This window comes from Anolis carolinensis, chromosome 2 (genome assembly GCF_035594765.1).
Source record: "Anolis carolinensis isolate JA03-04 chromosome 2, rAnoCar3.1.pri, whole genome shotgun sequence".
NCBI classification, from domain to species: Eukaryota; Metazoa; Chordata; class Lepidosauria; order Squamata; family Dactyloidae; genus Anolis; species Anolis carolinensis.
In genome coordinates, this window is record NC_085842.1 from 323,655,948 (window position 1) to 323,681,366 (window position 25,419).

At 46.4% G+C, this 25,419-nt stretch overlaps 1 protein-coding gene across 1 annotated transcript in view; it reads right to left on the reverse strand.

The window, feature by feature from the left end:
• phf24 (PHD finger protein 24) overlaps nucleotides 1-14,451 on the reverse strand; it is an 84,972-nt gene extending 70,521 nt beyond the window's left edge. Inside the window, exon 1 of the mRNA XM_062972649.1 lies at nucleotides 14,179-14,451. The gene's annotated coding sequence lies outside the window, so the exon portion shown is untranslated. The remainder of the gene's footprint in view (nucleotides 1-14,178) is intronic.
• Between the last annotated feature and the right edge of the window lie 10,968 nt (nucleotides 14,452-25,419).

Here is a 25,419-nt window from a genome sequence, read left to right on the forward strand (position 1 = left end):
CCCAGCTCCTGCCAACCTAGCAGTTTGAAAACATGCCAATGTGAGTAGATCAATAGGTACTGCTCTGATGGGAAGGTAAGAGGCTCCATGCACTCATGCCAGTGGCCACAAGACCTTGAAGGTGTCTACGGACAACGCCAGCTCTTTGGCTTGAGCACCAACCCCCAGAGTTGGACACGACTGGACTTAATGTCAGGGGAAACCTTGACCTTTACCTTATATCCAAATAGCCAATCTCTCCAATGGCATTCGGGAGGAAGCAATGAAGATTTTGTTAGACAATAGAGACTTACATTTGGTTACTTAAAAGGAGACATGGTGGTGCGATGGGTTAAACCCTTGTGCCGGCTGGACTGCTGACCCAAAAGTTGGATTCCTGACCTGAGGGTTGCCTGTTCGAATGCGCGAGAGGGGCTGAGCTCCCGTCTGTCAGCTCTAGCTTGTGGGGACATGAAAGAAGCCTCCCAGTAGGATGGTAACACATCCAGGTGTTCCCTAGGCAACATCTCTGTAGACGGCCAATTCTCTCACACCAGAAGCGAGTTGCAGGATGTTCTCAAGTTGCTTCTGACACGATTAAAAAAAAACTTTAAAAAGAAGACAAAAATAGATGTTGAAATACAAAACGGGGAATCTATCAATGTAATGATAAGGATAGGCTTTTATTAGATAGTAATTCCATCCTGAGTGGAGTCGGAAGTGATGGGTGGGGCTTCATGGGTCAGGAAGGAGGTGGGTGGGTTTGGGGAAACAACATTTGTATTTTGAATTGTGTATATTGTATGTTACTTTCACATATCTATATATATAAAAGAGTGATGGCATCAGGGCAGTGGACAAAACACCAAAACTACAGGCCCCCCAACCTCAAAATTTGACAACACAACCCATCATCCACGGCTCTAGGTTGATACAACAAAAAGAAAAGAAAACTAAAGTCCTAATTACAGGGAGAAGAAGAATAGTTTTTATCCAATTGCTGCCAGTTAGAAGACTAAGCTCCGCCCACTTGGTCTCCTAGCAACCTACTCAGCCCAGGGGACAGGCACAGTTAGGCCTCACTTAGGCCTCTTCCACAGATTATCAGATTTTAACTGGATTATATGGCAGTGTAGACTCAAAGTCCTTCCACACAGCTATATAACCCATTTAGAATCTTATATTATCTGCTTTGAACTGGATTATCTTGAGTCCACACTGCCATATAATCCACTTCAGTGTGCATATTAAACATAAAGACAACCATACAACAGACATTCAATACCACCACGACCTCAACAATTTCTCACCAACACCACCAGACAACGCCACAGCAACGCGTGGCCGGGCACAGCTAGTATACAATAAAAATGTGTGTGTATGTACGTTTGTAGGACTAAGTAAACAGCAAAACCACTGAACCAAATCACACCAAATTTGGCCACAAAAGGTATAGTCATCCAATCTATGTCTTTCAAACAAAAAACCTGGAAAATAAAGTCTAAATTAGAGAACGAGGAAGAGCCGTTTTCAACCCTGGTTGCAGGTCAGAAGGGTAGGCCCTGCTCCCTTTAGGCCCCGCCCACTTTGTCTCCTAGCAACCCTCTCGGCCACAATGGCGCCGGGGTACAGGCAGGGTTCAGGCTTTTGAGGCTGCAAGGCTATTCACTGCTATTCCATCTGGCCAACAAAGTATTCCCATAAGCCACAGCAACACGTGGCCGGGCACAGCTAGTATGTGTATATGTGTACATATATATATATATATATATATATATATATATATATATATATATATATATATATACACACACACACACACACACACACACACACACACACACACACAATAAAATGTATACCACAAAAAAACCCTAATAGCCTGCAGAAAGCCATAAAAGTGCTTGCTTATGGTTATTGCTGTGTGCCTTCGAATCCTTTCCAACCCATGGCAAGGTTCCTTGTAAAACACTCAAATCACCACAACACACTACCTTCCTTTCACCTTCTGCTTGGCCATTTTGAGGGGAAACTTCATTGTAGGTTTGTGTGTAATTGTGAAAAACCACAAAAGGTGGGTCACGCCTTCCGTTTGCACGATTTGGAGAAATGCCATTTCTAAAGACCCACAAATGGAGGAAGGATAAATAAATGCGCAACCATTTCTATCCTGTGTTACACAACCCTCTGTTGCTTAATGCACTGTCAACAATCCCAGGAATCGGAGCAAGCAAAAGACACTCTGCACATGCTTGGAAACTCTCTTGCACAAGCCCCGCACCTTTGTCCTCTCCTCCTTCATCCATTTCCACCTGTTCCAGCAATGCTATGCAGCAAATGGGCAAATCTCCCTCTTTCTTTCTCGGCATGCCTGTCTGCATTTGCATTAAAGCTCTCATAAATCTCAATTAAGCCTTCCAGGAAAAGGCCAAACCTCTTCATTGCAGGAAATGTGCAGAGATGGATGCATTCCAGGCTCGGTGAGATAAGTGAGCATGCTCCTTCTGCGCCTTTTTCCCCTCCGGCAAGGTCTCTCCAATCACAACCGAATGTCACCTTCCACAGCTGGGAAGAGCCACACGTTAACACAGTTTGATCCCACTTTAGCATAGCTCAATGCTGTACAAGCCTAGGCAGAGGAGGCTCAAGACATCGGCAAACTACGTATCTCGTAAATCCGCAGCATTGAGCCATGGCAGTTCAATTGGGGTCAGCCTGCATTCATTCTGCAGTGTAGACGCACCCAGAGCCTGGATCCCATTTCAGACCAACTTCCATGTATTCCAGTTACCCAAAAGGACTCCCTGCTGTGCTTTCTTCAATCACTTTCCCCCCCGCCAAACCATTTCCCTCTCCCTTGGAGAATCCTCTGTGATTTGGGGATGGGATGTGTTCAGATTGGAAATAATAATATTACACGTGTTGTCGAAGGCTTTCATGACCGGGATCACAGCGTTGTTGTGTGTTTTCCGGGCTGTATGGCCATGTTCCAGAAGCATTCTCTCCTGACGTTTCGCCCACATCTATGGCACATCTATGGCAGGCATCCTCAGAGGTTGTGAGGTATATGCATGATATAAAACTAGTTGTTTTTTATGGGAGAGTAGATATATTTTTGGGCACTGCTATTTTGTGGGTTGGCATATACCTCACAACCTCTGAGGATGCCTGCCATAGATGTGGGCAAACAGTCAGGAGAGAATACTTCTGGAACATGGCCATACAGCCCAGAAAACACACAACCACCCAATTATATATAAGACATAGTCATCCAATCTATGTCTTTCCATAAAAAAAACCTAGAAAATTAGGTCCAAATTACAGAAAACCCCCAAAACCAAAAATTACTAACCACGCACTAACACAGGCTGCTTCCCATTACATTATTTTCCATAACAACAGACTACACCATACCAACGCGTGGCTGAGCACAGCTAGACATATTCCAGACAGGAAACAACCAGAGCCAGCTAACACCTTCCAACAAAGGATTCTCCCTCAGAGTCAAAAAATTACCATTATTATTATTATTATTATTATTATTATTATTATTATTTTATTGTATGACACAGCAAATGAGATCTATATGCTGGATTTCGTATCACAAAATCACAAGTCGAACACTTCCCAAGTGTCTAGGACTGTGTGATGTATTTTCGGATGATGCGCGCAGATCCCAGTAGGGTGGCCTTTTGCAGTTGGCAGATCGTAATTTTGTCATTATTATTATTATTATTATTATTATTATTATTATTATTATTATTATTATTATGTTCCTGGGAACCATCAAAATGAACAAAACCTGGCAGCCAGCATTAAAAAAAATCTACAATCTGGAGAGTAAATAAAGAACAACACTCAGAAAACAGGGCAATTCCAGGCAGGAAACAATCAGGGCCAGCTCACCTCCCAACAAAGGATTCCCCCAGGGAGGAAACAACCAGGCTTTGAAGCTGCAAACCCATTCAATGCTAATCAAGGTGACTAATTGCAACATTCATACTTGCCTCCACAAACAAAAACCCACTTCAGACGATGCCACAGCAACGCGTGGCTGGGCATTATAATAATAACTTTCTTTTTCTATCCCACCTCCATCTATCTCCCCGCAGGGACTCTGGGTGGCTAACACAGGGCCAAGCCCAAAAACACATAATCAAGGTAAAATGCATGTAAAAACAGCATATGCAACCAAGTAAAACACATTAAAAACAAATGGTAATTATAATAGCAGTAAAAACCAATATAAAACACGGTATAATGACACAGAATGAAAATCGAGGGTTGGCACAAGAGCCATCTCTGCATCTTGGAAGGAATGCCACGGAGAAGTCGGAACCAGTTTATTTTCTGTTGAGAACATGAAACAATGGATTCAAATGATCTAAACAATGGGAAGAAGCCTTAGATTGTAAGAATAGTGGTCTATAGATGGGTGGGCATCTCTCAGGAGTGCTTTAGTTGTGCATTCTCGCCTGGCAAGAGCCCTGGTGGCACAATGGGTTAAACCCTTGTGCCAGCATGTCTGCTAACCGAAAGGTTGGTGGTTCGAATCTGGGGAGTGGGGTGAGCTCCCATCTGTCAGCTCCAGCTTCCCATGCGGGGAGAAGCCTCCCCACAGGATGGCAAAACATCTGGATGTCCCCTGGGCAACGTCCCTGCAGATGGCCAATCCTCTCACACCAGTTCCTCAAGTCACTCCTGATACAAAAGGAATCCTTTCCAACTCTAGATGGCCATCTGTCGGGAGGGCTTGGATTGTGCCTTCCTTCCTCGCAGAAGGGGGTTGGACTGGATGACCTTGCAGAGTCCCTTTCCAATTTTAGTGTACTACAGACTGCGTTGGGAGTCCGGTGAAGTTTTCTTCTCTGGAGGTTTCCCAACAGGGGCTGGATGGGCATCTGTTGGCAGGGTTTGGATTGTGCCTTCCTGCATGATAGAAGGGGTCAGATTGGATGACCTTTGGGTGCATCTTCCAACTCTATGATTTTATAAACAGGGGCTGCATGGCCATCTGTCGGGGGCGTTTTGATTGTGCCTTCCTGTGTGGCAAATTCCTGCTCTACTCTATTATTTTCTTAGATAAATGTTGCTTCGGAGCATTGGATGGGGAATTAATGTCCCTTCCATTCTGCAAATCCTTCCTTCGCTACTCAAACAGCCCTTTGGTGAGTTTGCATTGCGGAGGTATCACGGGATCGGTGCACGCGTGGCTGACACACACAGAGAGAGATAGAGACACACGTGGGGTGGATGTTTGCGTCTCTCAAGCAGTAATAATAATAATAATAATAATAATAATAATAATAATAATAATAATAACGTTATTAATAACCCGCTTCTATCTCCCCGAGGGGACTCGGAGAGGTTCACATGGGAACCAAGCCCGATCAACAGATAAAACAATACAATGACAGGATATAGAATTAAAACAATAACAGTAAAATAACATTCATAAAATAAATAGTGAGCATCAGGACTAAATGGTGGGGCTGTTAAGAAATTACAGGGAAGGCAGGCATGTGCAAAAACGAAAGGCAGGGTGGACTCTTGCCTTGGTACCATTTATGTGTTTTAAATGCAATTTTTTATCTTGTATTTTTGTTTTAATTGATATATTATATTACTGTTTTATCTTTTTATAGTGTGACTAGCTATGCCCGGCCACGCTTTGCTGTGGCATTGTCTGGTGGTGTTGGTGAGAACTTGTTGAGATACTGGTGGTATTGAATGTCTGTTGTATGGCTGTCCTTATGTTTAGTATGCATTTGGTTGTTTGTGTACTGTGAAACTGGTGAGGGTAGAGGGGGTCTATGTCCCTGTGTACTATTGTATAGTATTTATATGTTGTCCATGTGTTGTGAATGCTTGCATTGTGTCCTGCTGCATAGTAGAAAGGGTTGGGCTAGATGGCCCTTAGGGGTCTCTCCAAACTCTTGTGCCTGTCCCCTGGGCTGAGTGTGTTGCTAGGAGACCAAGTGGGTGGAACTTAGCTTTGTAACTGGCAGCAATTGGATAAAAACAATTATTCCTCTTCCTCTAATTAGGACTTTATTTTTCTTTTCTTTTTGTTGTATCAACCCTGAAGCGTGGATGATGGGTTGTGTTGTCAAATTTTGAGGTTGGGGGGCCTGTACTTTTGTTGTTTTGTGAATTGCCGTGATGCCATCACTCTTTTATATATATAGATTTGTATTATGTTGCCTATGTTTTGTTCTATGTTGTTTGGGCTTCTGTCCCATGTAAGCCGCCCCGAGTCCCTGCGTGGAGATAGTGGCGGGATATAAATAAAGTTTTATTATTATTTATTATTATTGGTTGTCCTTTTGCCTATCAAGGGAATGGAAAGATGAGCCTCTGCCACCCCGGGCACCAAGTAGGAGAACTGGGATTCCTTAAGAAATGTAATAAATGCAGGCCTGGATGGAGGAACTGTACGGTGGAGGAAAGGGCTAGGGAGTCGCTATCTGGCTGCTGGTCCATGGATTTTAGGACGGGCTCTCCGGAGGCGCAGTGTGTTAAATCGCTGAGCTGCTGAACTTGCAGACCAAAAGGTCCCAGGTTCGAATCTGCGGAGCGGAATAAGCACCTGCTATTGGCCCCTGCTTCTGCCTTCCTAGCAGTTCGAAAATATGCAAATGTGAGTAGATCAATAGGTACTGCTCAGTCGGGAAGGTAACAGCGCTCCATGCAGTCATGCCTATGGCCACATGACTTTGGAGGTGTTTATGGACAACGCTGGCTCTTTGGCTTAGAAATGGAGCCCCCAGAGCGTGAGTAGATCAATAGGTACTGCTCCGTCAGGAAGGTAACAGCGCTCCATGCAGTCATGCCAATAGCCACATGACCTTGGAGGTGTCTACGGACAACGCCGGCTCTTTGGCTTAGAAATGGAGATGAGCACCAACCCCCAGAGCGTGAGTAGATCAATAGGTACTGCTCCGTCGGGAAGGTAACGGCGCTCCATGCCGTCACATGACCTTGGAGGTGTCTACGGACAACGCCGGCTCTTTGGCTTAGAAATGGAGATGAGCACCAACCCCCAGAGCGTGAGTAGATCAATAGGTACTGCTCCGTCGGGAATGTAACGGCGCTCCATGCCATCACATGACCTTGGAGGTGTCTACGGACAACGGCGGCTCTTCGGCTTAGAAATGGAGATGAGCACCAACCCCCAGAGCGTGAGTAGATCAATAGGTACTGCTCCGTCGGGAATGTAACGGCGCTCCATGCCATCACATGACCTTGGAGGTGTCTACGGACAACGGCGGCTCTTCGGCTTAGAAATGGAGATGACCACCAACCCCCAGAGCATGAGTAGATTAATAGGTACTGCTCCGTCGGGAAGGTAACGGCGCTCCATGCAGTCATGCCTACGGCCACATGACTTTGGAGGTGTTTATGGACAACGCTGGCTCTTTGGCTTAGAAATGGAGCCCCCAGAGCGTGAGTAGATCAATAGGTACTGCTCCGTCGGGAAGGTAACAGCACTCCATGCAGTCATGCCAATAGCCACATGACCTTGGAGGTGTCTACGGACAACGCCGGCTCTTTGGCTTAGAAATGGAGATGAGCACCAACCCCCAGAGCGTGAGTAGATCAATAGGTACTGCTCCATCGGGAAAGTAACAGCGCTCCATGCCATCACATGACCTTGGAGGTGTCTACGGACAACGCCAGCTCTTTGGCTTAGAAATGGAGATGAGCACCAACCCCCAGAGCGTGAGTAGATCAAGAGGTACTGCTCCGTCGGGAAGGTAACAGCGCTCCATGCCATCACATGACCTTGGAGGTGTCTACGGACAACGCCGGCTCTTCGGCTTAGAAATGGAGATGAGCACCAACCCCCAGAGCATGAGTAGATCAATACGTACTGCTCCGTCGGGAAGGTAACGGCGCTCCATGCAGTCATGCCTATGGCCACATGACTTTGGAGGTGTTTATGGACAACGCTGGCTCTTTGGCTTAGAAATGGAGCCCCCAGAGCGTGAGTAGATCAATAGGTACTGCTCCGTCAGGAAGGTAACAGCGCTCCATGCAGTCATGCCAATAGCCACATGACCTTGGAGGTGTCTCCGGACAACGCCAGCTCTTTGGCTTAGAAATGGAGATGAGCACCAACCCCCAGAGCATGAGTAGATCAATAGGTACTGCTCCGTCGGGAAGGTAACGGCGCTCCATGCAGTCATGCCTATGGCCACATGACTTTGGAGGTATCTATGGACAACGCTGGCTCTTTGGCTTAGAAATGGAAATGAGAGAGGGAAATGGAAGGTAGATACACACAAGTTGGGCTCCTTGCTCCTTCATGGTGCCACACTTTTGCGGCACTGCCCTCTGCAACCCAAGGCAATGTTGTGAAGTCAGAAACAGGAGATGGAGGGACCACAAGGTGGAGGAAAGGACACCGTTTGGGGTTTCTCTAGTTGGTATTTGGGGTCTTTTTGAGGAGGGGTTGCCTTGTCACTGCCTTGTAGCCTTATTACCAAAACTGGGAGGTGGAGGGATGATGGGGGTGGGTTAAGGGGTTCATTGAATGCGTTTTTCTGCTTCTTGGCAGGGGTTGGACTAGATGGCCCATGAGGTTTCTTCCAACTCTACTATTCTATGATTCTTTATGTGTTTTCTGGGGGTGACTTGCCTTGGCAATGCCCTATGGCGATGTGGTGTGGAGGGATGGGTGTGTTGTTTTGTGGTGTGTGCTGGGGAAGGCATTTAATTTCGTGGCGCAATAGTGCAATGACAATATTGTTGTGTTTTTTCGGCTGCTGTGTACATATTATTATTGGTTTTTATTATTGTTCTTTGATGTTTCATATTTTATTTTATCATTGTTTTGTATCTCATTTTGCTGTGAGCCGCCGCGAGTCCCCTTCGGGGGAGATGGAGGCGGGATATAAATAAACTTATTATTATTATTATTATTATTATTATTATTATTATTATTATTATTATCAACACAACAACGTTGTATGGCACAGCAAACAAGATAGATATGCTGGATTTCGTTTCGCAAAACCACAAGTCGAACACTTCCCAAGTGTCTAGGACTGTGTGATGTATTTTCTGATGATGTGTGCAGATCCCAGTAGGGTGGCCTTTTGCAGTTGGCAGATGGTGATTTTGTCAATGTCTATTGTTTCCAAATGCCGGCTGAGATCTTTTGGCACAGCACCCAGTGTGCCCATCACCACCGGGACCACCTGTACTGGTTTCTGCCAGAGTCTTTGCAGTTCAATCTTGAGGTCCTGATAGCGGCTGAGTTTTTCCTGTTGTTTTTCATCTATGCGACTGTCACCTGGGATGGCAACATCAATGATCCAAACCTTGTTCTTTTCCACAACTGTGATGTCTGGTGTGTTGTGTTCCAGAACTTTGTCAGTCTGGATTCGGAAGTCCCACAGTATCTTTGCATGTTCATTTTCCAATACTTTTGCAGGTTTGTGATCCCACCAGTTCTTTGCTGCTGGGAGGTGGTACTTGAGACATAAGTTCCAATGAATCATTTGGGCCACATAGTTGTGCCTCTGTTTGTAGTCTGTCTGTGCGATTTTCTTACAGCAGCTGAGGATATGATCAATGGTTTCGTCGGTTTCCTTGCACAGTCTGCATTTTGGGTCATCAGCTGATTATTATTATTATTATTATTATTATTATTATTATTATTATTATTATTATTCTATTCTTGCACAACAGACCTCGTCCAAGGCATGTTGTGAACGCAGGACATGGAGGAAGGGGCTTTGGGGTGGAGATGTGGGGCTGCTGAAGCAAGGGAGTTTTTTTGGGAGTCCTTTCCTTGGTACTGGGTGGAGAGAGAGGGAAATGGAAGATACACACAAGCCAAGGCTCTTGACCCCTTGAAGATGCCACCCTTTTAGGGCCACATGCCATGACAATGTCCAATGTCCTCTATGGCACCCCAAGACAATATTGTGAAGTCAGAACCAGCCGATGGCAGGATCATGGGCTGGATTAAAGGGCTCAGTTTGGGCTTTTCTGGGGTAAACTTGCCTTAGGACTGCCCTGTGGCCCCTCTGGCACCGCAGACCTCTTCCAAGGCATGTTGTGAAGCCAGAACATGGGGTGTAGATGTGCTTTGGGGTGGACATGTGGGGCCTCTCTCTCTCTCTCTCCCTGGAGGCTGGTGCAAAGGATCCTGTTGCTGCTGAAGTCACTTGCTGCAGCTCTATTCCATCTGCATCAAGGCACGTGCCTCTTCCAATACCAAACCGCTCTGATGCTTCACTCCGTTTGGGGGTCTCCCCTGCCCCCCAGGCCCTCCTTTTGCCTTCCTTTTCAGGCCTGGCAATGCCTCCTTCCTTGGCAGACCTTCACAAAATGATGCCAACCTCCCCAAAGAGGCTCTGCACCAACCGCATGACCTGATCCTCCTCCTCCTCCACATTCCTCTGCCCATTTGATGCTCTCCACCTGGCCCAAGGTGAGCAGGTGCCTTCCTTTCTATTACTACGAAGTATTTATTGTCATATTGCAGATCTGATGTGTTGTTGAAGGCTTTCATGGCCAGAATCACTGGGTAGCTGTGAGTTTTCCGGGCTGCTTAACCCTATCTATGGCACATCTATGTATTCCAGTTACCCAAAAGGACTCCCTGCTGTGCTTTCTCCAATCACTTTCCGCCCTCCAAACCATTTCCCTCTCCCTTGGAGAATGCTGTGTGATTTGGGGATGGGATGTGTTCAGATTGGAAATAATAACATTATACGTGTTGTTGAAGGCTTTCATGGTCGGGATCACAGGGTTGTTGTGTGTTTTCCGGGCTGTATGGCCATGTTCCAGAAGCATTCTCTCCTGACGTTTCACCCACATCTATGGCACATCTATGGCAGGCATCCTCAGAGGTTGTGAGGTATATGCATGATATAAAACTAGTTGTTTTTATAGGAGTGTGTGTGTGTGTGTGTGTGTGTGTGTGTGTGTGTGTATATATATATATATATATATATATATATATATATATATATATTGGGGCATTGAAAAAACATTTCTGAAACTGCTATTGTTTGAGTCTAAAGTGGGGTATAAATAGATATGATGATGATGATGATGATGATGATGATGATGATGATGGAATAAATGAGCAGCCTTAAAGGATCCCATAAGAGAAGGTCAACCCAACACCCAGGTGGCAGCAGATTCCATGATCAAACTGATCTTGAACACCTCTCAAACAGAGGATGCCTCCAGGCAATAGAAGCCAGGCGTCCTCTATGCAGATACCCTCACTTCTTGGCTACTCCATGCTATTCAAGCTTGCTAATTGCAACATTCACACTTGCTTTACATAGACAAGGGTTCTTTCTTCCACCCTGGACATTATTCCACAGGGATATATACATTGCACTTGCTTCACTGTCAACAGAACCTCTGAACATGCCAGTAGCCACAGAAGCAGGCAAAATGTCAGGAGAGAATGCTGCTGAAACATGACCAGACAGCCCGGAAAACGCACAGCAACCCAGGTCTTGAACCATCTGGAGATTCTTCCTAATGTGCTGTCGAAGGCTTTCATGGCCGGAATCACTACGTTGCTGTGAGTTTTCCGGGCTGTATGTCCATGTTCCAGGAGCATTCTCTCCTGACGTTTCACCCACTTCTATGGCAGGCATCCTGTATATACCTCACAACCTCTGAGGATGCCTGCCATAGATGTGGGTGAAACATCAGGAGAAAATGCTGCTTCTGGAACATGGCTATACTGCTTGGAAAACTCACAGGAACCCATTGCAGATTGGGTTGCTTCTTTTAAACAACTCTGAAGGGCCCTAAGGCTCTCCAAATGCAGAATTGGGGAAACTCCCACTTGCAGCACAAATCCCCCCCCCCCCCCAATCAACCCCAACTCAAGCCTCCTCCTTCTTTTGGGATCTGGTTTACGAAGGGAATGGAGAAACAGCCAAAAGTAGTGCATCACCCACAACAGCCCTGAGCAAGACCCCATCACATTCAACCACAAGACCCCACCACATTCATTCATAAGACCCCATCACATTTATTGGTAAGATCCCATCACATTCAACCACAAAACCCCACCACATTCACCCACAAGACCCCACCACATTCATTCATAAGACCCCATCACATTCATTGGTAAGATCCCATCACATTCACCCACAAGACCCCATCACATTCAACCACAAGACCCCACCACATTCATTGGTAAGATCCCATCACATTCAACCACAAGACCCCATCACATTCAACCACAAGACCCCACCACATTCAACCACAAGACCCCACCACATTCATTCATAAGACCCCACCACATTCATTCATAAGACCCCATCACATTCAACCACAAGACCCCACCACATTCATCCACAAGACCCCACCACATTCATTCATAAGACCCCATCACATTCATTGGTAAGATCCCATCACATTCATCCACAAGACCCCACCACATTCATTCATAAGACCCCACCACATTCATTGGTAAGATCCCATCACATTCAACCACAAGACCCCATCACATTCAACCACAAGACCCCACCACATTCAACCACAAGACCCCACCACATTCATTCATAAGACCCCACCACATTCATTCATAAGACCCCATCACATTCAACCACAAGACCCCACCACATTCATCCACAAGACCCCACCACATTCATTCATAAGACCCCATCACATTCATTGGTAAGATCCCATCACATTCATCCACAAGACCCCACCACATTCAACCACAAGACCCTACCACATTCAACCACAAGACCCCATCACATTCATCCACAAGACCCCATCACATTCATCCACAAGACCCCATCACATTCATCCACAAGACCCCATCACATTCATCCACAAGACCCCATCACATTCAACCACAAGACCCCACCACATTCATTCATAAGACCCCATCACATTCATTGGTAAGATCCCATCACATTCAACCACAAGACCCCACCACATTCATCCACAAAACCCTACCACATTCATCCACAAGACCCCATCACACTCATCCACAAGACCCCATCACATTCAACCACAAGACCCCACCACATTCATCCACAAAACCCTACCACATTCATCCACAAGACCCCATCACATTCCTTTGCAAAGACCCCATCAATCACCTTTAGCATCCTCTTTGCCCCCCTGCCTCCTGCAAAAAATCTCCCAGGTTCAATGGATGACACAGAGCAGACTCAATGAAACCCTCAATGATGGGGAGGATTTGCGCAAGAGTGGTTGCTATGATGATGGTGATGATCATCTTCATTTATAAGGTCTGAACTTAGGTTTATGTGCAATGGTTCCTTGGAAGAATGATAAGAAGTAACTATATGTTTTAAGCTTGACTCTTGTATTTTATGGATTATGGTTAATGATTTTAGATGTGATGCTGCTTCTTATTAATTTGTTTGGCATTGAATTTTGCCAGTTGTTGTAAGCCGCCCTGAGTCCCCTTGGGTGAGAAGGGTGGGGTAGAAATGTTGTAAATAAATAGAATCATAGAATCGTAGAGTTGGAAGAGACCTCACGGGCCATCTAGTCCAACCCCCTGCAAGAAGCAGGAAATCGCATTCAAAGCACCCCCGACAGATGGCCATCCAGCCTCCAAAGAAGGAGCCTCCACCATACTCTGTGGCAGAGAGTTCCACTGCTGAACAGCCCTTCTCACAGTGAGGAAGTTCTTCCTAATGTTCAGGTGGAATTTCCTTTCCTGTAGTTTGAAGCCATTGTTCTGCATCCTAGGGCATCAGAAAACAAGCTTGCTCCCTCCTCCCTATGACTTCCCCTCACATCTTTATACATCATGTCTCCTCTCAGCCTTCTCTTCCGCAGGCTAAACATGCCCAGCTCTTTAAGCCGCTCCTCATAGGGTTTGTTCTCCAGAACCTTTGATCGTTTTAGTCGCCCTCCTCTGGACGCTAAATAAATTCATTTATTCACCTCCAACAGATGCAAAGCAGTTCACAACATTACATTCAAAAAAGCAACTACTCAGGTCTGCATTTATAAAGAGACCACACCAAATGGAATGAAAACAAACGGGAGAATGAACTCTTCTCCAAATGCATGGCTGGACCCGACTTCAGGCGGCTCAGCGGGAGATCTGAATAGGGAGGGGTTAATGCTGTTTCTAGGTCTTTTCCCTCTCCCCCCTCCCTCTCCCCACACCAGGGGGTCCTTCTGCCCCCCCTCCCCCCCACCGGGGGGTCTCCCACTCACCAGAGAAGAGGGTGGGGGCTTCCACGCCTAGCAAGCCGCCCAGGAGATGCCCATCGGGGTCTCTCTTGCTCGGGGTCCGCCAGGCGAGGAGGAGTCGGGGGCCAAGCCTGGCAGGGAGGAGGGGGATGCGGCTGCCTGCCTGCCTGGCTGCCTGGCTGCCTGGGTGGGCTCCCTTTTCCCCCTTCTCTCCTTCCCTCCTTCCCCGGAAGCGCCCGCCGTTCGGGATGATGAAGGATGCTGAGAGGCGACTGGTACCCAAGTGGAGAAGGATGCTCAGCTGCAGAGAGGGAGGGAGGGAGGGGAGAGAAAGAGGGAGGGGAGGAGGAGGAGGAGGAGGAGGAGGAGGAGGAGACTGGGGTCTGGAACCCAGTCAGCCAGTGACACGCGTCGGTGGGCATTCACACACAGACATGGGTCTAGAAAGGGGGGGGGTCAGGCAGAGGGGGTCAGTGGTTAATAAATAATAATAATAATAATAATAATAATAATAATAATAATAATAATAATAATAAAACTTTATACCCCGCCACCATCTCCCCATGGGAGATGCTCATGCTCCCCCTCTATTCTTCATGCTCCCCATGCTCTATTCTGCCTTGGTCAGACCACTTTACCTGGAATCACACTGTGTCCAATTTTGGGCACCACAGTTGAAGGGAGATGTTGACAAGCTGGAAAGCGTCCAGAGGAGGGTGACTAAAATGATCAAGGGTCTGGAGAACAAGCCCTATGAGGAGCGGCTTAAAGAGCTGGGCATGTTTAGCCTGCAGAAGAGAAGGCTGAGAGGAGACATGAGAGCCATGTACAAATACGTGAAGGGAAGTCATAGGCAGGAGGGAGGGAGCTTGTTTTCTGCTGCCCTGCAGACTAGGACACAAGGGAACAATGGCTTCAAACTACAGGAAAGGAGATTCCACCTGAACATCAGGAAGAACTTCCTCACTGTGAGAAGGGCTGTTCGGCAGTGGAACTCTCTGCCCCAGGCCGTGGTGGAGGCTCCTTCTTTGGAGGCTTTTAAGCAGAGGCTGGATGGCCATCTGTCGGGGGTGCTTTGAATGCGATTTCCTGCTTCTTAGCAGGGGGTTGGACTAGATGGCCCATGAGGTCTCTTCCAACTCTACTATTCTATGATTCTATGATTCTATGGGGACTTGGGGCGGCTTACATGGGGCAACGGCCCAAACAACGTAAGGACAGAATATAAACAGCAAAGTACTTAAGGTAAAGGTTTTCCCCTGACGTTAAGTCCAGTCGTGTCTGGGGGTTGGTGCTCATCTCCATTTCTAAGCCAAAGAGCCGGCGTTGTCCGTAGACACCTCCAAGGTCATGTGGCCACTGGCAGGACTGCATGGAGCGCCGTTACCTTCCCGCCGGAGCGGTACCTATTGATCTACTCACACTCTGGGGGTTGGTGCTCATCTCCATTTCTAAGCCGAAGAGCCAGCGTTGTCCGTAGACACCTCCAAGGTCATGTGGCCACTGGCAGGACTGCATGGAGCGCCGTTACCTTCCCGCCGGAGCGGTACCTATTGATCTACTCACACTCTGGGGGTTGGTGCTCATCTCCATTTCTAAGCCAAAGAGCCAGCGTTGTCCGTAGACACCTCCAAGGTCATGTGGCCACTGGCAGGACTGCATGGAGCACCGTTACCTTCCCGCCGGAGCGGTACCTATTGATCTACTCACATTTTATTTATTTATTTATTTCCAACATTTATATCCCGCCCTTCTCACCCGAAGGGACTCAGGGCGGCGTACAAAACTGGCAACAATTCGATGCCTACACATAATTAAAACAGCAATGAAAATCCAATTAAAACAATATAAAAATATAAAACATATGATTAAAATCCATTCCTCCAAAATCCTCGTGCTGTAGCCGTAAATCAGTCCGGGTCGTCTTTATCATTTAATCTTCGAAAGCCTGGGCACATAGCCATGTTTGCATGTTTTTGAACTGCTAGGTTAGCAGGAGCTGGAGCTAACAGCGGCCGCTCCTGGCGCTCCCGGGGTTTGAACCTGGGACCTTCCGGTCTCCAGCTCAGTGCTTTAATGCACTTTGCCACCAGGGCTCCATAGTCAGCAAACTACATTGGCCAAAATACATTCAATAAAACGACGACATATCAATAAACAGTACCACATCCATTAAAACTCTAACTAGACTCTATTAAACCATGAATTATAAAATTTAAAATGCATGTATAGTTAAATTCAGGGGGGCCCCGGTGGCACAGTGTGTTAAAGTGCTGAGCTGGTGAACTTGCGGACCAAAAGGTCCCAGGTTCAAATCCCAGGAGCGGAGTGAGCGCCCGCTGTTAGCTCCAGCTCCTGCCAACCTAGCAGTTCGAAAACATGCCAATGTGAGTAAATCAATAGGTACCGCTCCGGTGGGAAGGTAACGGTGCTCCATACAGGACACATGACCTTGGAGGTGTCTACGGACAACGCCGGCTCTTCGGCTTAGAAATGGAGATGAGCACCAACCTCCAGAGTCAGACACAACTGGACTTAATGTCAGGGAAACCTTTACCTTACTATAAGGTGCTCTAATACCTTTGTGTGCATCTTAATTCACGTCCTATCAATTCACGTCCTATGTCTTCACGGCTTTCCTGAAACCTAGGAGAGTTGGAGCTTGTCGAAGACTACTGAGGAGGGCATTCCACAGCCAGGGAGCCGCCACCGAGAAGGCCCTGTCCCTCGTTCCCACCAGCCACGCCTGCGAGGCAGCTGGGACTGAGAGCAGGGCCTCTCCAGATGATCTTAACAACCTAGCAGGTTCGTAGGAGGAGATACGATTTTTTTCTGGCTACGGCCCTGCCTTTTGCAGCCAGGATTCCGGGAGCTGCAGTCCCCGAAAGGAATTAATTCCCCCACAAATCCCTGTGTGCCCTAATCATCATCATCATCATCATCATCATCTCCTTACAGGTGATTGTGAGTTTTTCATGCTGCCTGGCCATGTTCCAGAAGCATTCTCTCCTAACGTTTCGCCCACCTCTGTGGCAGGTATCCTCAGAGGTTGTGAGACCTGTTGGGAACTGAGCAAGTGGGGTTGATATATATCCCTGTGGAATGATGTCCAGGGTGGGAGAAAGAATTCTTGTCTATTGGAGGCAAGTGTGAATGCTGCCATTGACCACCTTGATTAGCACTGAATAGCCTTGCAGCTTCAAGGTCTGGCGGCTCACCATGAAAATGGAGCAAAATCTGCCTCCCAGTATGTAAAAAAAATCTAAAATCAGGACAGCCAATAAAGAACAACACTCAGAAAACAGGGGGATTCCAGACAGGAATTAATTAGGAGCAGCATTTTTTTTTTCGTGTCAGGAGCAACTTGAGTTGCTTCTGGTGTGAGAGAATTGGCCGTCTGCAAGGATGTTGCCCAGGGGACACCCGGATGTTTTGATGTTTTTACCATTCATGTGGGAGGCTTCTCTCATGTCCCCGCATGGAGCTGGAGCTGATAGAGGGAGCTCATCTGCGCTCTCCCCGGGTGGGATTCGAACATGGCAGCCTTCAGGTCAGCAGCCCAACCTTCAAGTCACTTAGTCCACTACGTCATCTGGAGTCAGCTAACACCTCTCAACCAAAGACTCCCCCAGGCAGGAGGCAGCCAGACTTTGAAGCTGAGATGCTATTCAATGCTAATCAAGCTGGCCAATTGCAACATTCACACTTGTCTCCAATAGACAAGAATTCTCTTTCTCCCACCCTGGACATTATTCTACAGGTATATAAGCCCCACTTGCCTAGTTTCCAACAGACCTCACAACCTCTGAGGATGCCTGCCATAGATGTGGGCGAAACGTTAGGAGAGAATGCTTCTGGAGCATGGCCAAACAGCCCGGAAAACTCACAGCAACCCAGTGATTCCAGCCACGAAAGCCTTCGACAGCACATTCTTTAGAATATAGATATTAAAACATATTTCCACAAGATACATATTAAAATACACAAAACAGCGATTAAACATAGGATGCAGGTTTATAATTCGTCCTTCAAACTGTCCAGGTAGGCCTGCCAGAAGAGATAGGTCTTCACTCCTGTCTTAAATTGCAACAGCTGATCCAGGTGTGGAATCTCATCTTCCGACAGGTCTGAAAAGGTCCTTGGTGTGGTGGTTGCCAACAGGCCTCTGAAGATGTCATTAGCCACAGATGCAGGTGAAACATCAGGAGAGATACAGTAGAGTTTTACTTATCCAACATAAATGGTTCAGCAGAACATTGGACAAGCGAAAATATTGGATAATAAGGAGGGATTAAGGAAAAACTTCTTAAACCTCAAATTATAAGTTTACAAATTAAGCACCAAAGCATCATGTTTTACAACAAATCGACAGAAAAAGCAGTTCAATACACGGTAACATTATGTAGTAATTACTGTATTCACGACTTTAGCACCAAAACATTGCAATGTATTGAAAACATTGACTACAAAAACATTGCTACTAAAAGGCTGACTGCGTTGGATAATATAGGACATTGGATAAGTGAAGGTTGGATAAGTGAGATTCTACTGTAATCTGGTTTTTATATGGAAGTAGAAGCACTGTCTTAGAAACTTGCCTTCCCCAGCATCGCTCCCCAAGGGCAGTGTTTCCAACTGTGGTAGCTTTCCATTGTTTCCATTCCAAACGCAGGCTTTCTCATCTTGTTGCTTCCTGCTGACTTTGCCTTTATTGAATCCAAATGGCAGGGAAAGACACTCCACTTCAACATTAGAAAGGATCTCCTGATGATACAAGCTGTTTAACAGAGGAACATGGGGCAATGAAGTTTCTTTCGTTGTCAAAGGCTTTCATGGCCAGAATCACAGGGTTGTTATGCGTTTCCCAGGCTGTATGGCCATGTTCCAGAAGCATTCTCTCCTGACGTTTCACCCACATCTGTGGCAGGCATCCTCAGAGGTTGAGCACTTGATGGACCAACCTGGACACAGCATATTATTTGAGAACACAGAAATGCTCGACCACTCTAACAACTATCATATCAGACTACATAGAAAAGCCACTGAAATCCACAAGAAGCATGTGGACAACTTCAACAGAAAGGAGGAAACCATGAAAATGAACAAAATCTGGCGCCCGGTATAAAAAAAAACTCTAAAATCAAGACAGTCAGTAAAGAAGAACACTTAGAAAACAGAAGAATTCCAGACATGAGTCAATCAGGGGCAGCTAACAACTCTGAAAAAAAGATTCCCCCAGGCCAGGATATGAAGTTTGGAAGGCCATTTAATGCTAATCAAGGTGATTAATTACAACATCCACACAGACAAGAGTTCTTTCCCCCACCCTGGAGCTTCCACAGATATATAAACCTTCCTTGCTTAGTTTCTACACATATCTAACAACCTCTGGGGAAATAATAATAATAATAATAATAATAACAACAACTTTATTCTTATACCCCACCCCATCTCCCTGAAGGGACTCAGGGCGGCTTACATGGGGCCTTGCCCAGACACAGCAATATAGAAGCAAAAACAAAACAATAAAACAAATTACACAACAATAAAACAATAAAACATCAGCATCGATAAAAACAGTCATAAAAGGTCACCATACAAAATAAAGCGTTAAAACAGGAAATTAATACAGAGATCTGGGCCAAAGTGCGAAATGTGTCAAAGTCAGGGAGAGGTAGTTCACTGTGGATACCTGCCACAGATGTGGGTGAAACGTCAGGAGATAATATTTCTGGAACATGGCCATCCAGCCCAGAAAACAACAACCTGAAGTTTCTTTCCTTTGAGGTTTTTAGGGAGAGGCTGGATGGCCATCTGTCGGGAGGGTTTGGATTGTGTTTTCCTGTTTAGAATGACCCCCGGGGGGGGGGGGGGTCTCCTCCAACTCTATGATTGTATCACATGCCAAACATGTTAACAGTGTGATTCAGCCTCTAAAAATGCCAATGCAGTTGCATCTTCCTGGGCTAGACTGGATGACCTATGATCACTGGTGGTGCTAAGAAGAATTGGCTTCACTTTGCACAATTTAGCTTCCCTTATGCGCAGCGTAGATTGCTTTATGTGCCTTTGTTGCACTATGTTGACGTCCATAATGCTTGAGTGGCCCAGCCAGAGGCCACCTTGGCTCGGGGTCTTATGCAACCTCTTTCTCTTTCTGCATTTGGTGCAATTGGTCCCGGGACTCCTTCTGCACCGGCTCAGCTGATGGAGCAGCAGGAGGAGAAAGCATTCTCTGAACTAAGTGTACACATACTTTTTTTTGTTTGTTTGAGGAGTTGCTTTGTTTCTCCCTTCCTGAGCAAGTAATTGGAGGTGCATTGTGTGCATTTATGCACCAAGCCGGAGGGCGCTTCATGTCCATCACGTACAGCCTGGAAGCATTTGGGGTCACGGATGCCCCATCTGGCCTGGTATTCAAGACGGGGAGTTGCCGCTTCAGGCTGCCATTAAAATTATCTGGAAGGTGAGGATAGGTGAGATACTAGTTTCCATGTGAATCCACTCCAGGGTTTAGTTCAAACTTTATGGGAGGCTTTGTAGATGCAAAACCTTCTATGGGGACAGGGTCCAGCCCCTTGCATAGCTTATCATATTGTTATATTATATGACAGGGAAGTTGACAGCCACCATGGAGAGAAGCATGTCATTCCGAGGGATCCCAGTATTTTGCAGTGATTTGGACTGAGTTGTCAGTGGGACGACACAGGGGTGAGACCCTGGTTGCCGTGCAGAGTGGGTTCCAAAAATCATCATCCCGGTCTCACCTCCTTCTCCAGGCTGTCTTCCCATGCGGAGAATCAGCACTGGTCAACAAAACTCCAGCAGTCGAAGGGTCAGTTGAAATCCAACTGTTGTTTAACTTTATGTACATAACTATTTACAGTTACAGTCATTCACAATAAATCCCAGACACATGGCTGTGTCTCCTCGGCTACAGAGCATAGCATTCATAGTCCATCTCCAGTGAATGCTCACGCCGAACACACTAACAAAAACGACACTCCCCTGCATTCCAAAGATCATGAAGGAAGTCCCGGTCAAACAAACTTGACCCCATTGGTCCTGTGATACATCAATCAAAGCAGGTTCTTATTAACTCCATATCTACTGAAATGCCTTGCCGAAACTAACACAGAAGGCATTTCTAACAGCCTAGATTGATTTTAAACATTTCACACAATTCACAATACCCTGACATGAGTAATTAGGAGGCATGAACTTTGCAAAAGGCCTGCCTTTGCTGGAGATTGAAGGCTGTGCTTTGGAAAGTTGACCATGCTGACTGTCATGCTGAGTAGTATCATCTTCACTGCAAAGTTAACCATTTTGTCACTGTTTTTTAGACAAGCTCAACAAGGGCAAAATGGGGAAAAGCCAATGAATCTGAGGATATGAAATGCAATAATAATAATAATAATAATAATAATAATAATAATAATAATAATCTATAAATAAAGTTTTCCCGTATGGGACCGAGGGTGGTTTCCAATAATAAAAACAACACAAACATTACATAGCAACATAATAACACATTATTAAGCAAAGTAAAATAATACAATTATAGCAATAAAGAAGCCCCAAACATATACTTATCAACTCATAATGGCGCAGGCTGGTTAGCAGCCAGCTACAACAAATCACTCTGACCAAGGACAGAGTTCGAGGACAGCCCGTGCCTGCATCTGTCTGTGTCTCTGTTCTATGTTATGGCATTGAATGTTTGCCTTATACGTGTGATCTGCCCTGAATGAGAAAGAAGGACGGAATATAAATACTGCAAATAAATAAATAAATTCTAAGATGCAGTTTTATCCTCATATAAAGGTAAAGGTAAAGTTTTCCCTGACATTAAGTTCAGTCGTGTCCAACTCTGGGGGTTGGTGCTCATCTCCATTTATAAGCTGAAGAGCCGGCGTTGTCCGTAGACACCTCCAAGGTCATGTGGCCACTGGAATGACTGCATGGAGCCGTTACCTTCCGGCCTACTCACATTTGCATGTTTTCGAAGTGCTAGGTTGGAAGAAGCTGGAGCTAACAGCGGGCGCTCACTCCACTCCCTGGATTTGAACCTGGGACCTTTCAGTCTGCAAGTTCTGCAGCTCAACGCTTTAACACACAAAAGGGGGGGGGGGCAAAAGGAAGGGGCCTGAGGCTGTTAGGAATGCTGGGAGTTGGAGTCCAAAACACCTGGAGGACCCAAGTCTTCCCATGCATAGACTAGATGGTCATCTGGGTTATCTAGATGGTTATCTGGGAGGGTTTTGGTGGTGCCTTCCTACCTGGCATAAGGGGGTGGACTGGATGTCCCTTGAGGTCCCTTCCAACACCAGGATTTCAACACTATGATCTTCAAAAAAAGGTCATTTAGAATGACAGACCTATTTCCTGCGGAGGTGGGATGCAGAGTTTTGGAGAAACTCTTCTAAAGTTTGAGCTTCAATGACTTGGAGGAGAAGATGACTCAGAAATACTGAGTTCTTTGAGAGTTCAGACAACTGACATCAGAACCGCAAACCGATTCCCAAGCACTGCGGCCTTTTGCAAAAGAGGAGTTGTTTGGGGGGGAAAAACCCTTCAAGGCCCGTCTCCTCTTCCTCGCCTCGTTCCCGGGAGATCTTTCATTACCGTCCTCCCCCCTTGAAACCGTTTTGCTCTCTTTATTCCAGAAAATATCCGTTCAGCGCCCGTCTGCTGGCTCTTTCTGCCGTTTAATTAAGCTGATGGCGGGGAGGCCGCTCCGTCTCCGCCTGGCACTGCTGTCGCCGGCGATGTTCGCGGCCTCATTTGCGGTCCGGCTTCAAAGCAGAGGCCCAGGCAGGCAAAGCGGGGGCAGCCAAGCAGAAGGCAGGCGGTGGGCGAAGAAGAAGAAGATGCGCCGGGCTGATGTGCGCTCCCTCCGGGATCCCTCCAGACGGGGATGAAGGGTGCTGTTAATTAGCTGGCTTTATCGCACAAAGGTAATAGATACCCACAAATGGAGTGATTGCTTTCGCAATGTTCAGTCAACAAGTATAACGTAAGAACTCATATAGAATAAAATACAGTATGTTCAGAATTCACAATTGTAATAAACATAATCCATACATCAAAAATGACTGTAGGTCAACAATATATGTTCTATATATAATTGTTCACTTATTCAATCAGTTCATGTCAAGGACAGAACGCCACAAGATAAGATAAAACAAAGTTTATTGGAGTTACAGAACCAAAAATGCCCGTAAAAGACAAGGGCTAGGCAAACATTGGCCTTAAAAGTAAAAAGACACAAGAAAAAACGCTCAAAAGATAAACCGGATTAAACCGGAGTTTAATCCGGGTTAAACCAAAATAGCTTACTTCAGCCTGGGACTTAAACAAGCAAAAGCTGGTGAACAAAAGATTCAAAGGAATACAAAAAACTGGCAGCAGATGCTTCTCTGCTGCCAAAAGCTATATTTGAGTAACTAAGAGGTTACTCCTCCACACAGCAAGCAATTTCCAGATACAAACACAGCATTCAAGGGCAGAAGCGGTCAGCGAAGTTCCAATCCGGTCTGAAGGTCGTAAGGCAGGTACAGACGTTTGTAGTTCACCAGGTCCAACGATAATCACAGGAAGGAGAGTCCGAGGCCGTAGTCAGTCAGTCAGTCCGTAAGTCCAGAGTAAACAGATGGCGTCCGTCAAGAAGACGACGGAGGTCCAAGCTAATAAGATTAAGCACAGGTTGCACAACAAAAGCCCACACAGTTCCTCCCGCCGTCTATGCCCAGTGTCCTTGGTAATTTACGTAGTCAGCAAACGAATCACACCCATCTTCAGGAATTTCCCACACAGAGCCCAAGCGTTCGTCCAGATTACCTTGCCCAACGCAATTAGCCATTGCTTCCAAACCCCATTTTATGCCAGTTTACAGCTCCTCATCACTATCAGCTGTTACCCTAATTCCAGGCGTTTCCTCATCACTTTCCTCATCAGAACTGAAACACCTTTGACTACGCCCCACAGCATCCCCAGCTGTGGATCCCGTCCCATCCCTCCAGCTTGTCCACGGGTCTAATCCTGAAGGTCCCCAATCGCCTTCCATACTATCATTGCCAGTGGCACCCAAATCATAGAATCATAGAATCATAGAATAGTAGAGTTGGAAGAGACCTCAAGGGCCATCTAGTCCAACCCCCCGCTAAGAAGCAGGAAATCGCATTCAAAGCACCCCCGACAGATGGCCATCCAGCCTCTGCTTAAAAGCCTCCAAAGAAGGAGCCTCCACCACGGCCCGGGGGAGAGAGTTCCACTGCCGAACAGCCCTTCTCACAGTGAGGAAGTTCTTCCTGATGTTCAGGTGGAATCTCCTTTCCTGTAGTTTGAAGCCATTGTTCCGTGTCCTAGTCTGCAGGGCAGCAGAAAATAAGCTTGCTCCCTCCTCCCCATGACTTCCTTCCCCTCACATATTTGTACATGGCTATCATGTCTCCTCTCAGCCTTCTCTTCTGCAGGCTAAACATGCCCAGCTCTTTAAGCCTCTCCTCATAGGGCTTGTTCTCCAGACCCTTAATCATTTTAGTCGCCCTCCTCTGGACGCTTTCCAGCTTGTCAGCATCTCCCTTCATCTGCGGTGCCCAAAACTGGACACAGTATTCCAGGTGTGGTCTGACCAAGGCAGAATAGAGGGGGAGCATGACTTCCCTGGATCTAGACGTTATTCCCCTATTGATGCAGGCCAAAATCCCATTGGCTTTTTTAGCTGCCGCATCACATTGTTGGCTCATGTTCATCTTCCTCCCCACGAGGACTCCAAGGTCTTTTTCGCACACACTGCTGTCAAGCCAGGCGTCCCCCATTCTGTATCTTTGATTTCCATTTTTTCTGCCGAAGTGAAGTATCTTGCATTTGTCCCTGTTGAACTTCATTTTGTGAGTTTCGGCCAATCATCTCTCTAGTCTGTCAAGATCGTTTTGAATTCTGCTCCTGTCTTCTGGAGTGTTAGCTATCCCTCCGAGTTTGGTGTCATCTGCAAACTTGATGATCGTGCCTTCTAACCCTTCGTCTAAGTCGTTAATAAAGATGTTGAACAGAACCGGGCCCAGGACGGAGCCCTGCGGCACTCCACTTGTCACTTCTTTCCATGATGAAGACGACGCATTGGTGAGCACCCTTTGGGTTCGTTCGCTTAGCCAATTACAGATCCACCTAACCGTAGTTTTGTCTAGCCCACATTTTACTAGTTTGTTTGCCAGAAGGTCGTGGGGGACTTTGTCGAAGGCCTTACTGAAATCTAGATAT